Raw genomic sequence first — 14145 nt, 5'->3', positions numbered from 1 at the left:
TGCAGTATTATTGTCTTATATATATATATATATATATTGGGGTATATAATTCTGCTTCTTACAGGTACTAAAAAGCAAATACATAAAAAATAATGATAAATCTATGGTTTTGGACAATGTACAAAGTCATCATTTGTAACAAATATAAAAAGGGGGGACAGAAGAATATAGGAACAGTTTATGTGTATGCTAGATTGAAGTCAAGTTGGTATCAAATCAAATATGAATATTATATTTTTGGATGTTAACTTTTAACCCCATGGTAACCACAAGGAAAATATATGAAAAATATATTCAGATAGAAATGTTACAATACAAAACAATAAATAAATATTAAAGTATGCGTTAATGAAAGAATTAAGAGAAAAAGGGTATAAGACTTACAAACACTAAATAGAAAAATGACAGAGGAAAATCCTGTACTATCGGTAGTGACTTTAAATGTAAATGGATTTAACTCTCCAGTCAAAAGGCAGAGATTGGCAGAATGGATTAAAAGAAAAAAGCATGATCAAGCTCTATGCTGTCTACAAGAGACTCACCATAAATTCAAAGACATAAGTAGTTTAAAAATGAAAGGATGGAGAAATATATACCATGCAAATTGTAACCAAAAGAGAGCCGGGATAGCTTCATTAATATATGAAGCAAATACTGTCAGATTTGAAGGGTGAAACTGGTGGTTATATATTAATGGTAGGAGACTTTAATGCATCACTTTCAATAATGGATAGTACATCTAGACAGAAGGAACTGCAAGACTTGAATGATACTCTAAATCAAGTAGGCCCAACAAACAGACATAGAAAGCATCACCCAACAACAGCAGAATACACATTCTTCTCAAGTGCACATGGGCCATTCTCCAGGTTAGACCATGTCTTATGTCACGAAACAAGTCTCAAATTCAGAAGTATTGAAATTATACAATGTATCTTCTCTGACCACGAGATAATGAAGCTAGAAAACAGTAACAGAGAGAAATGGGAAGTTCACAAATATGTGGAAATACAACAACATACTTTTAAGCAATCAATGTGTTGAAGAGGAAATCACAAGGGAAGTTAGGAAAAACCTTGATGTGAATGCAAATGAAAATGCAACATACCAAAACTTGTGGGATGCAACAAAGCTGTGCTGAAAGGGAAATTTGTACCTCTAAATGTTTACTAAAGATTTCAAATCATAGACCTAACTCAACCCTAGACTAACTAGAGAAAAGAAGAGCAAGCTAAGCCCAAAGCCAGCAGAAGGAGAGAAATAACAAAGATTAGAGCAGAGATAAATGAAATAGAGAATTAAAAAACAATAGAACCAATGAAATCAAAAGTTGGTTCTTTAAAAAAATCAATGAATTAACATATCTTTAGCTAGATTGATGAAGAAAAAAAGAGGACTCAAGATGACCAAAATCAGAAATGAAAAGGGGGATCTTACTGCTCACCCCCCTGAAATAAAAGGGCTATCTATAAAGCAATACCATAAGCAATTATATACCAACCAATTAGATAACCTAGATGAAGTGACAAATTCCTAGAAATACACAAACTACGCTCGCTGACTCAAAAAAGAAATAGAAGATCTCAACAAACCAATAACTAATAAAGAGAGTGCATCAGTAATTAGAAATCTCCTAACAAAGAAAAAACAAAGACCAGATGGCTTCACAGGGGAATTTTACCAACCATTCCAAGAAGAATCACCATCAATACTGCTTAAACTCTCCCCCAAAATTGAAAAGGTGGAAACACTCCCTAATTCATTCTGCAAGGCCAACATTACCCACATACCAAAGCCAGATAAAGATACCACGAGAAAAGAAAATTACAGGCCAATAACTCTTATGAATATAGATGCAAAAATCCTCAACAAAACACTAGCAAACCTAAACGGAAAAATTTTAGGTTGTATATATGTTACCAGAAATACAAATTAAAAATAAATAAAAATACTAACAAGCCAAATCCAACAGCACATCAAAAAACATATACACCATAACCAAGTGAGTCAACCTAAGAAAACAAATTAATGTAACACACCACATTCAGAATGAAGGGGAAAAAACACATTATCATCTCAATTGATGCAAAAAACACATTTGACAAAATTCAACACTCCTTCTTGATAGAAACACTTAGAAAATTAGGAATAGAAGGAAACTTCCTCACCATGATAAAGAGTGCATATGATATACCCATATCTACCATTCCTGTTTCATAGTGAAAGACTGAAAGCTTTCTCTAAGATTAGGAACAAGACAAGGATATCCACTGTCACTACTGTTTATTCAACATTGTGCTAGAAGTTCTAGCCAGAGCAATTAGGCAAGAAAAAGAATTAAAAGACATCCAAATTAGGGTGGTGCAATAGTGGCTCAACAGCAGAATTCTTGTCTGTCATGCTGGAAGCCCAGGTTCAATTCCTGGTGCCTGCCCATGCAAAAAAAAAAAAAAAAAAAAGGAAGAAGAAGAAGAAAAAAAAAAGCATCCAAACTGGAAAGGAAGAAGTAAAATTTTCCCTATTTGCAGATGGCATGATCCTACATATAAAAAATCCTGAAAAATTCACAGCAATGCTCCTAGAGTCAACAAATGAATTCAGCAAAGTTGTGGGGTATAAGGTCAACATCCAAATATCAGTAGTGTTTCTATACACTAGTAATGATCAATCAGAAGAAGAACTTTTTAAAAATTCCATTTATAACAGCAACTTAAATAATCAAATGTCTAGGAATCTAACTGAGGATGTAAAGGCCCTGTACACAGAAAACTAGAAAATATAGCTAAAAGAAATAAATGAAGACCCATTATATGAAAGAACATTTCATGTTCATAGATTGAAAAACAAATATTGTTGAGATGTCAGTTCTACCCAAAGCAACTTACAGGTTCATTGCATTCATAATTAAAATTCAAATGACCTTCTGTGCAGAAATGTAAAAGCCAATCATTAAATTTATATGGAAGGGTAAGGAACCCTGAATAGCTTAAGCCATCTTGGAAAAAAACAAAGTTGGAGGACCCATACTTCCCAATTTTAAAACTTACTACAAAATGCAGTAATCATAACAGCATGGTACTGGTACAAGGACAGACATATAGACCTGTGGAATTTAACTGAGAGTTCAGAAGTAAACTGTCATATCTATAGCCAGTTGAATTTTGACAAGGTATAAAGTCCACTCTATAGGGGAAGAAATCTCTTCAATAAATTATGCTAGGAAAACTGGATATCTGCATGCAAAAGATTTAAAGTGGTCCCCTACTTCACACCATATGCAAAAATCAATTCAAAATGGATCAAAGACCTAAATAAAAGAACCAAAACTAAAGTTTCTGGAAGAAAACACAGAGGAACACCTTCAGGATCTTGTGTTAGGCAATGATTTTTTAGACTTTATACCCAAAGCAGAAACAATGAAAGAAAACATTGATAAGTGGGACCCCATCAACACTTTAAAATTTTTATGCATTGAAGGACTTCATCATGGAAGTAAAAGGCAGTCGACTGAAGGGGAGAAAATATTTGGGAACCACATATCTAAGAAGAAATTCTACAACTCAACAACAAAAAGACAAACAACTGGGCGGGCCATGGTGGCTTAGCAGGCAAGAATGCTCACCTGCCATGCCAGAGGACCCGGGTTCGATTCCCCGTGCCTGCCCATGTAAACAAACAAAAAGACAAACAACCCAATTTATAAATAGGGAAAGACTTAAATAGACATTTCTACAAAGATATACAAATGGTCATAAAGCACATGTAAAGCTGCTCAGCATCATTCACCATTAAGAAAATGGAAATCCAAACCACAATGAGAAACCACTTTATATCCACTAGAATGGCTACTACTAAAAAGAAAAAGAAGAAAAAACTCAAAATAACAATTGTCAATAAGGATATGGAGAAATAGAAACACTCATTCATTGTCGGGAGAAATGTAAAATGGAGAAGTCACTGTGGAAAACAGTTTGGTGATTCCTCAAAAAGTTAAATATAGAATTACTATATGTCCCATCAATCCCACTTCTAGGTATAAACCCAAAAGAATTGAAGGCAGGAACTTGAGCAGATATTTGCACACCAGTGTTCATAGTGCCATTAATCACAGTTGCCAAATAATGGAAGCAAACCCATACATCCATTGACATATGCATGGATAAACAAAATGTACACACACATATGTGTTTGTTTTTGTTAATGAGGTTTTGATAAATGCAACAACATGGACGAATCTTGAAGATATCATGTTGAATGAAATAAGTCAGACACAAATATTGTATGATCTCACTGATATGAAATAATTAGAGTAAGCATATTCATAGTGTCAGAGATTAGAATACAAGGTTACCAGGGGCTCAGGTGAAAGAAGGGAATGAGAAATTAATGTTTAGTTGGCACAGGGTTTTTGTTTGGGGTGATAAACGTTTTGGTAATGGTTAGTGGTGATGACAGCACAACATTGTGAATAATTAACATAACTGAATTATATATTTTTAATGTGCTTTAAAGAGGAAATTTTAGATTGTATATATTAATAGAATAAATTTAAAAAAAGAAATCATAGGACTGTACAACATGAATAGTGAACCATAATGTAAGCTATAATATAATAGTGTTTGATCAATTGTAACAAAAGTACCACACTAACTCAAAGTGTTTGTAATAGTTAAAATTGTAAGTGAGGGATGGTATATGGAAACTCTTGTTTTCTACACGAGTTCCTGAAACCTACAATTCTCTAATTAAAAAAAATGTAATAAGTCAGAAAAAATCAATTGACCATAAATATGTGTTTATTTGTAGACTCCTCTATTCCATTGATCTATATGATTATCTTTATTATTCTGGCTGTATAGTAAATTCTTAAAATGAGTAGTGTAAGTTCTCCAACTTTGCTCTTTTTCAAAATTGTTTTGGCTATTCTAGGTGCCTTGCATTCCCAGATAAAGTTTATGATCATTTTATCATTTTCAACAAAACCTCTGGAATTTTCATGGATAATTTATTGAGTTTATAATAAATCAATTTGTAGAGAATTGTCATCTTGACAATATTAGATCTTCCAATCTATGAACATGAAATTTTACTCATTTGTTTAGATCTTAGATTTCTCTCAGCAGTGATTTGTCATTTTCTGTGTACAGGTCTTGCTTTTCTTCTGTTAAATTTTTTCTTTTTTATGCTATTGTGAATGGAATTATTTGCTTAATTTTGTTTTAGAGTGTTTTGTGCATGTGTGTGCTAGTTTGTAGAAATACAATTGACTTTTGTATGCTGATCTTATATCCTATGACCTTTTTAAACTCATACTGGGTCTGGTAGATTTTTAAAATTGTCTTTTGTGTGTGTATATGTGTGTGTCGTATATTCCTTGAGTTTTTCTACATACATGATCATGTTATCTGTGAATAGATTTTTCCTCTCCAATCTGGAAGCCTTTTATTATTTCCTACCTTAAGCACTGGCTAGGACCTCTAATATAGTGTTGAATAGAAATGACAAAAGTAGGAATCTTTCCCTTGGGATAGCATATAGTTCTTCACAATCAAATATTATGTAAAGCTGTGGGTTTTCCATTTATAACTTTTTTCAGGTTGAAGAAGTTTCCTTCTATTCCGAGTTTGTTAGGGTTTTTTTTTCCCCCATTACAAATAGGTGTTCGATTTTGTTAAATGTTTTTCCTGAGTCTATTGAGATGATAATGTTTTGTTTTGTCCTTTAGCCTGTTAATATGGTAAATAACATTAATTTGATTTTCAGATATTGATCCAACATTGCATTCCTGGGGTAATTCCCATTTGGTCATTGTGTATAAACCTTTTTATCTGTTGCTGAATTGGTCTTCTTACCCCAAAGATTATCCCCCATTCTCTAACTTGTGCTGCCCACTTTTACGTCATTCTAGCTTCTGGATGTTGGAGGCCTCAGGTCTCAGTTCTAGACTTTGATTTCACTCCATACATTATTCCTAGTGGATATCTCTCTTTCCCATATTTGAGGTTAGTATCTGTAGCCTTATCTCTGAACCAGCCCAGAGTCACATATTCACTTGTATATGTTTCAGTATGATTATATATAATGCAGAAGCTTTGATCTTACCCTCAAACCTCATCTCTGGGTTTTCCCCTTCCTCTTAAATGTATCCCTTACCTTCCCATTTACTCATTCAAGAACTCAGTTGTGGTTTTAGGGGAGTGGGAGAGGATGAGAGTCATTCATCTCCTTTTTCCACCTCTCCTGCAGCCAAGTGATGACCTGGTTCTGCTGACTCTACTTCCAATCCAATTCTGTCTCTTCTGCCTCCACCCTGGTCCACACTGCCAGCATGTCTCTCAACTGGATTATTGGTATTACCTCCTAACTGATCTCCTGCTTCCACCCCTGCAGTCCATAGGCAGCAGGACAGCCGTGTTCTCCTGTTTGGATGGTGTTCTAGTTTGCTAGCTGCCGGAATGCAACACACCAGAGATGGATTGGCTTTTAATAAAAGGGGATTTATTTTGCTGGTTCTTCAGAGGAAAGGCAGCTAACTTTCCACTGAGGTTCTTTCTTACGTGGAAGGCACAGGATGGTCTCTGCTGGTCTTCTCTCCAGGCCCCTGGGTTCCAACAACTTTCCCCGGGGTGATTTCTTTCTCCATCTCCAAGGGCCCTGGCTGAGCTGCAAGTGCTGAGATGAGGAATGCCAAGCTGCTAAGCTGTGCTACGTTGCGATCTCTCATTTAAGCACCAGCCAATTAAGTCAAACGTCACTCACTGCAGCAGACACGCCTCCTAGCCGACTGCAGATGTAATTGGCAACAGATGAGGTTCACGTACCGTTGGCTTATGTCCGCAGCAACAAGATTAGGTATGCTCACCTGGCCAAATTGACAACTGAATCTAACTATCACAGATGGTTTGGGTGGGAGGTGGGTAGCAATTCAGACTAGCTCCCCTAACATAAAGGATATGTGGCCCCCAGAGATGGAGAGTCTGGGGCACTCAGCCCCTCCATCCCAAGCAGAGCTTTCCTCCTTGGGTTTGTTGTTTTTTTAAAGGGAGTTGGTTCTTACTCTGAAGCTAACCATTCCTTTCCCAAAGGAATCTGATGAATAACATCATTTGATCCAAAAAAAGTGCCATGCAAGAAAATACTTCTTGGAACATGCATTTTCTGCTGCCAGTATGAAGGTAAGTCTTATCCTCATACTGCCACCGGACTGGGTAAGAAACCTCTTTGCACATTAAGTCTTATCAGAGGTTCCCAATAGCCTGCTTGAAAAAACAAAGCTGGGATATCCCCATTTTATAGATGAACATACTAAGTTTTAGAGTAAGAAAAAAAACCTCCTCAAGGTCACTCAATAAGTGGCAGATGGAAAAATCAGCAGGTAAATGATAACAAATTGTGATATGTCCATATGAGCAGTAAAAGGAATAAACTCTTGATTCACAGCTCAGTGAAAGAAGCCAGACACAAAATAGTACATGTGGTATGATTTCACTTATATAAAATGCAAACTAATCTATAGGGACCAAAGCAAATCAGTGATTGCCTGAGGATGGGGGAGGGGTGAGGAGCATGGGTTGGCTGAGGAGAGGGATGCAGGGATGACAAAGGGTCACAAAGAAACTGTGGGATGGTGGATATGTTCACTCTTGATTGTGGTAATGGTTTCACAGGTGTATACCATGACAAACTTATCAAAATGTACACTTAAAGTGTTGATGTGGGGTGGCATGTGGGAATCCTGTATTTTATATATGACTGTTCGGTAAACCACAACTTCTCTAATAAAAAACTAAAAAAAAAAATGTACACTTAAAATTGTACAAGTTATTATATGTATAAGCTACATAGCACAATAGTTCTGTTTGAAAAAATAAAAAACAGTAGAACACTGATTCTCGTTGGGCTCCCGAGTTCCCAAGGTCTATCTGTCGATAGCTGTCTGCTTTTCCAGATGAAGTTGCCCTTTGTGACCCATCTGGTGCTCCAGCTCCTGGGCTGGGGTCAGGCCAGAATAAGAAAGGGAAGCTTTGGACTCAAGGGCATTATGGCCCCCATGCCATGGGGGGCAACTCTTGCCCTGTAACTTCTTTGCTGGGGTTGGGGTATGGTTGAATACCCCATAGTTTACCTGATAGGTAAACTATGAAGTTTACCATGATAGGTAGGCTTCTGGATCCTGCTTCTATCACTTGGCATAAACACTTTCCTCAATGTTACACAGTCTTCAAGATTATCCCTGTTTGGAAATTTTAATCCTTTATGCCTGTGCTCACCTCATACATACATGCCCATTTCATATAACTGTAATGTGCCACATATTCATGCTTTGCTAAAATGCAGTCCACTTTTCTCTCTTCCTGTTTTGCTTGACCCCCCCTCGTTCTCCTCCCACCAGTATCAGAAGCCTCCAACAATAATCCATGTTAAACACTGATGTTTTTTATTCCCTCTTTTTCTCTGTACTCATTTAAACCATCTGTAACTATCTGCATATTCTGTGAGGGATCTTGGATGTTCCACCCATTCCAGACTGGTGTACGATGCATGTCCAGTCATTGAAATTCCTCAATCAGTTGTTCCATACAGTTCCTGGCTATTTATTAGCTGCGCTAGAGAACAAGTTAGATTATACACCGTATTACACCACCATCTTACTCTGCCTTTCACTCACAGTATTCTTGATCTGTGTTTCTTTTATAACTAATGAAGGGCTTCCTTGCCCTGCTTATTTACTATTCAGGAAAATGTCTATGCATATCCTTTGCCCATTTTATAATTGGGTTGTTTGTTCTTTTGTTGTTGAGTTGCATGATTCCTTTTTTTTTTAATTTTAAAATATTTATTACCATCTATTTTCACACCCTGCAGCAATGACATTTCTTTGTTCTTCCTCATGCAAAAACATTTTTAAATTTGTACATTTAGTCACTATCATTATACACTCTAGGCACTCCTAGATTACAGCATCTTAATCTTTATCATCTATCTTTCTTTGTGATTTCATTTATGCCCCCAGCCCTCCTCCCTCTATCATTCTCACATGCAGCTTCATTCAGTGTTTTAACATAATTGTATTACAGTTAGGTAGTATTGTGCCGTCCATTTCTGAGTTTTTATATTCAGTCCTGTTGCACAATCTGTATCCCTTCAACTCCAGTTACCCAATATCTTACCCTATTTCTGTCTCCTGATGGTCTCTGTTACCAACGAAATTCTCCAAGTTTATTCACTAATGTCAGTTCATATCACTGAGACCATACAGTATTTGTCCTAATCTCACTCAGCATAATGTCCATCCATGTTGTTACATACTTCATAACTTTGTTCTGTCTTACAGCTGCATAATATTCCATCGTATGTATATGCCACAGTTTGTTTAGCCACCCATCTGTTGATGGACATTTTGGCTGTTTCCATCCCTTGGTAATTGTGAATAATGCTGCTATAAACATTGGTGTGCAAATGTCCATTTGTGTTCTTGCCCTCATGCCCTTTGAGTAGAGGCAGCATATAGATGGGTCCTGTTTTTTAATCCATTCTGCCACTCTATGTATTTTGACTGGGGAGTTTAATCCATTAACATTTAGTGTTATTACTGCACGGGTAGTACTTTCTTCTACTATTTTGCCTTCTGGATTTTATATGTCATATCTAATTTTCTTTCTCTTTACCTTAACTGATAGTCTTCCTTTCTACACTCTTCTCCACGCCTCTCTCTTCTGTCTTTTCATGTCTGTCTCTAGTGCTCCCTTTAGTATTTCTTGCAGAGCTGGTCTCTTGGTCACAAATTCTCTCAGTGATTTTTTGTCTGAAAATGTTTTAATTTCTCCCTCATTTTTGAAGGACAATTTTGCTGAATATAGAATTCTTGGTTGGCAGTTTTTCTCTTTTAATAATTTAAATATATCATCCCACTGTCTTCTCACCTCCATGGTTTCTGCTGAGAAATCTACACATAGTCTTATTGGGCTTCCCTTGTAGGTGATGGATTGCTTTTCTCTTACTGCTTTCAAGATTCTCTCCTTCTCTTTGACCTCTGAAATTCTGATTAGTAAATGTCTTGGAGTACATCTATTTGGATCTATTCTCTTTGGGGTATGCTGCACTTCTTGGATCTGTAATTTTAAGTTTTTCATAAGAGTTGGGAAACTTTCAGTGATAATTTCCTCCATTAGTTTTTCTCCTCCTTTTCCCTTCTCTTCTCCTTCTGGGATACCCACAACACGTATATCCGTGCACTTCATATTGTCATTCAATTCCCTGAGTCCCTGCTCATGTTTTTCCATTTTTTCCCCTATATGTTCTTTTTCTTGATGGATTTCAGATGTTCCGTCCTCCAGTTCACTAATCCTATGTTCTGCCCCTCGAAATCTACCATTGTAGGTTTCCATTGTTTTTTTCATCTCTTCTACCGTGTCTTTCATTCCCGTAAGTTCTGTGATTTGTTTTTACAGACTTTCCATTTCTTCTTTTTGTTCATTCCTTGCCTTCTTTATATCCTCCCTGAATTCATTGATTTGGGTTTTGATGAGGTTTTCCATGTCTGTTCATATATTGTGAATTAATTGTTTCAGCTCCTTTATCTCATTTGAATTGTTGGTTTGTTCCTTTGACTGGGCCATATCTTCAATTTTCCTGGTGTGATTTGTTATTTTCCTGGTGTATCTAGGCATTTAATTACCTTAATTGGTTTATTCTGGAGATTGTTTTCACTTCTGTTACCTAGGGTTTTCTTGCTGGATGAATTTGTTGTCTATCTGTTCTTTGACATTCAGTTCAGCTTTTATCCGGACTTCTTCCTTAGGTTTTGTTTAACAGAGGAGAATTTTTCAGTTCTTCTGTATTTGTTTCTTGCCCTGCTTGTATGGTATCTTTTCCCCCCACACTTAGGAGAGTGTACTTAGGTATTATAGACCGCAGCCAGATTTTCCCAGACCAAACTGGCCTCCTATCAGGAGGAAGAGTCACCTGCATTGGTTCTCCCTGAGGGTGAAACCCAGCAGGTTGAAAGACTTTCCTGTGAAGTCTCTGGACTCTGTTTTTCTTATCCTGCCCTGTGTGTGGCGCTTGTCTGACTGCAGGTCCCACCAGCATAAGATGATGCGGTACCTTTAACTTCGGCAGACTCTCCCTGCTGGTGGTGTGGTGGAGACAGAGGAGAGGTTGTAGGCTGGTTTTAATGGCTTCAAATTACCAAGCCCTGGTGTCTGAATTCCTTGATGGAGGGATTCCACCTGAGTTGGGCTTCATCCCTCCCCTGGGGAAGGTACAGTCTCCAGACAAGCCCCCCAAAGAGCTCACTTCTGCCTATGCCTGGGGCAGTTGCAGCCTGAGAAGCCCTGCTGCTGTATCCAAAAGCAGTCAATCCTTTGTAGAAACATGGCCATGAAAACCTCTGTTTCCTTTATTTTTTTCTTTTTCTGTCAGCCCTGCCCCCTTGGCGCCAGGGCAAAAATGAGTGCCCTCAGCTTTGACCAGGTTCACCTAAGCTGGGGGCCTATTTTTAGTAGTCAGAATTTGTTAATTAATTCCACAGTTGGTGTTTGGTTGGGCTCAGCTCCTGCTGCTGGTAAAATCTCTTTCCTTTCTCCTCTGGGAAGCAGCCTGTGAGGGAGGGGCACCAGCCGCCGCGGCTTAGGGAACTCACGGTTCTGGGGGTGGCTCACAGCCAGTCCAGCTGGTCCAGACTGGGGTATGCTGTGTGTTCGGTCACTGACATAGCCCCAGGAGCTGTTCTGTACTATTTCTGGTTATTTAGAGGTTGTTCTGGAGGACAAACTAAAATGCACACATTGTTAAGCCACCATCTTGGCCCAGAAGTTCATAATTTCTTTATATACAAAGGATAGCAAAGCTTTATCCAATATGTGGTTTCCAAAACTTTTTCCCATTGAGTTGGCTCCCTCTTCACCTTTTCAACAGAGTCCTTTAGGCCCAGAGCTTTTGATTTTAAGGGGTTCCCATTTATCTATTTTTTCTTTTGTTGCTTGTGCTTTGGATGTAGCATTTAAGAAGCTACCTCCTATTATGAGGTCTTGAAGATGTTTGCCTGTATTTTCTTCTAGGGGTTTTATGGTACTGTATTTAAATCTTTAATCCATTTTATATTAATTTTTGTATAGGGTATTATGCAGGGTACCTCTTTTATTCTTTTGGCTATTGATATCCAGTTCTCCCAGGCCCATTTATTGAAAATACAGTTCTGCCCCAGTTTAGTGTATTTGGGTGCCTTATTGAAGATCAGTTGTCCATGGATTTGGTGGTGTATCTCTATACTCATGATTCAATTCCATTGGTCAATACTTCTATCTTTGTGCCAATACCATGATGTTCTGACCATTGTGGCTTTACAATAAACTTTACAGTCAGAATGAGTTAGTCCTCCCACTTCACTCTTGTTTTTTTTAGGATACCTTTAGCTATTTGAGGTCTCTTTCCCTTCCAAATAAATTTGATAACTAGCTTTTCCAAGTTTTCAAAGTCGGTTGTTGGAATTTTGATTGGTATTTCATTGAATCTGTAGATTGATTTGGGTAGATTGGCATCTTAATGACATTCAACCTTCTGATCCATGAGCATGGAATGTGTTTTCAGCTATTTAGGTCTTCTTTGATTTCTTTTAGCAATGTTTTCTAGTTTTTTGTGTACAAGGTCTTGACACCCCTAGTTAAGCTTATTCCTAGATGCATTTTTCTTGTGGTTACTATTTTGAATGGAAGTTTTTCCTTAATTATGTCTTCTATTAGGTCATTATCTGTGAACAGAAACATTATTGATTTGTATGCATTAATCTTGTATTTACCACTTTGCTGAATTTGTTTATTAGCGTAAATATCTTTGTCATAGATTTTTCAAGATTTCCAAGTATAGATCATGTAGTCTGCAAATAACTAAAGTTTTACTTCTTCCTTTCCTATTCAGATACCTTTAATTTCTTGCTCGGCCTAATCACTCTAGCTAGGACTTCTAGTGCAATGTTGAATAATAGTGGTGACAATGGGCATCCTTGTCTCATTCCCAAATTAAAGGGAGATGCTTTCAATCTCTTACCATTAAGTATGATGCTGGCTATGGGTTTTCATGTATGCCTTTTATGATACTGAGAAAGTTTCCTTCGATTCCCACCTTTCAAAGTGTTTTTATCAAAAAAGGATGCTGAATTTTGTTGAATGCTTTTCCAGCGTCAATTGATATGATCATGTGATTTTTCTTTTCCAATTTGTTAATGTGCTTTATTACATTGATTTTCTTATGTTGAATGCCCTTGCATTCCTGGTATAACCCCCTCTTGGTCATGATGTTTAATTATTTTCATGTGTCATTAGATTCAATTTGTAGAATTTTGTTGACAATTTTGTATGTTCTTTAGGGAGATTAGTCCTGTAGTTTTCCTTTCTTGTAGTGTCTTTATCTGTTTTTGGTATCAGAATGATGTGAGCTTCAGAAAATGAGTAAGGTAGTGGTCCTTCTTCCTAAATTTTTTGGAAGAGTTTGAGCATGATAGTATTAGTTCTTTTTCGAATGCTTGATAAAATTTTCCTCTGAAGCCGTCTGTCATGGTTAGGGACATGTGTCAACTTGGCCAAGTTGTGGTAGCTGTTTATCTGATTGGGCAAGTACTGGCCTGTCTGTTGCAATGAGGACATTTCACAGGATTAGGTCATGAGCACTTCAGCTGCATCCACAGCTGATTCCATTTCTAATCAGCCAAAGGGGAGTGTCTTCTACAATTAGTGATGCTAAATCTAATCATGGGAAGCCTTTTAAGGAGGACTCAGAGGAGACAAGCCCCATACCTGCTTTGGCTGGTGAGCCTCTCCTGCGGAGTTCATCCAGACCTTCTATCAGAGTCATCGGCTTCACAGCCTGCCCTGTGGATTTGGACTCTGCATTCCTACGGTCACTTGAGACACTTTTATAAATTTTATATTTGCAAGTGTTCCCTGTTGATTCTGTTTCTCTAGAGAATTCTGACTAATACATCTTGGTACTGAAAGTGGTTCTTAAGAAACAGAATCTTAAAAGTGGGTTTTTATGAATGGTTTTCTACTCTGACTGGACTCAGAGACACTAAGGACTCTGATTCCCATAATCAGAATGACACTCCCAATCCATGGACTGAGTTGGCAAAGGAGATAGTCAAAATAT

The sequence above is a fragment of the Tamandua tetradactyla genome, chromosome 15, assembly GCF_023851605.1.
Source record: "Tamandua tetradactyla isolate mTamTet1 chromosome 15, mTamTet1.pri, whole genome shotgun sequence".
Taxonomy (NCBI): Eukaryota; Metazoa; Chordata; class Mammalia; order Pilosa; family Myrmecophagidae; genus Tamandua; species Tamandua tetradactyla.
This window is presented reverse-complemented; position numbering follows the sequence as displayed.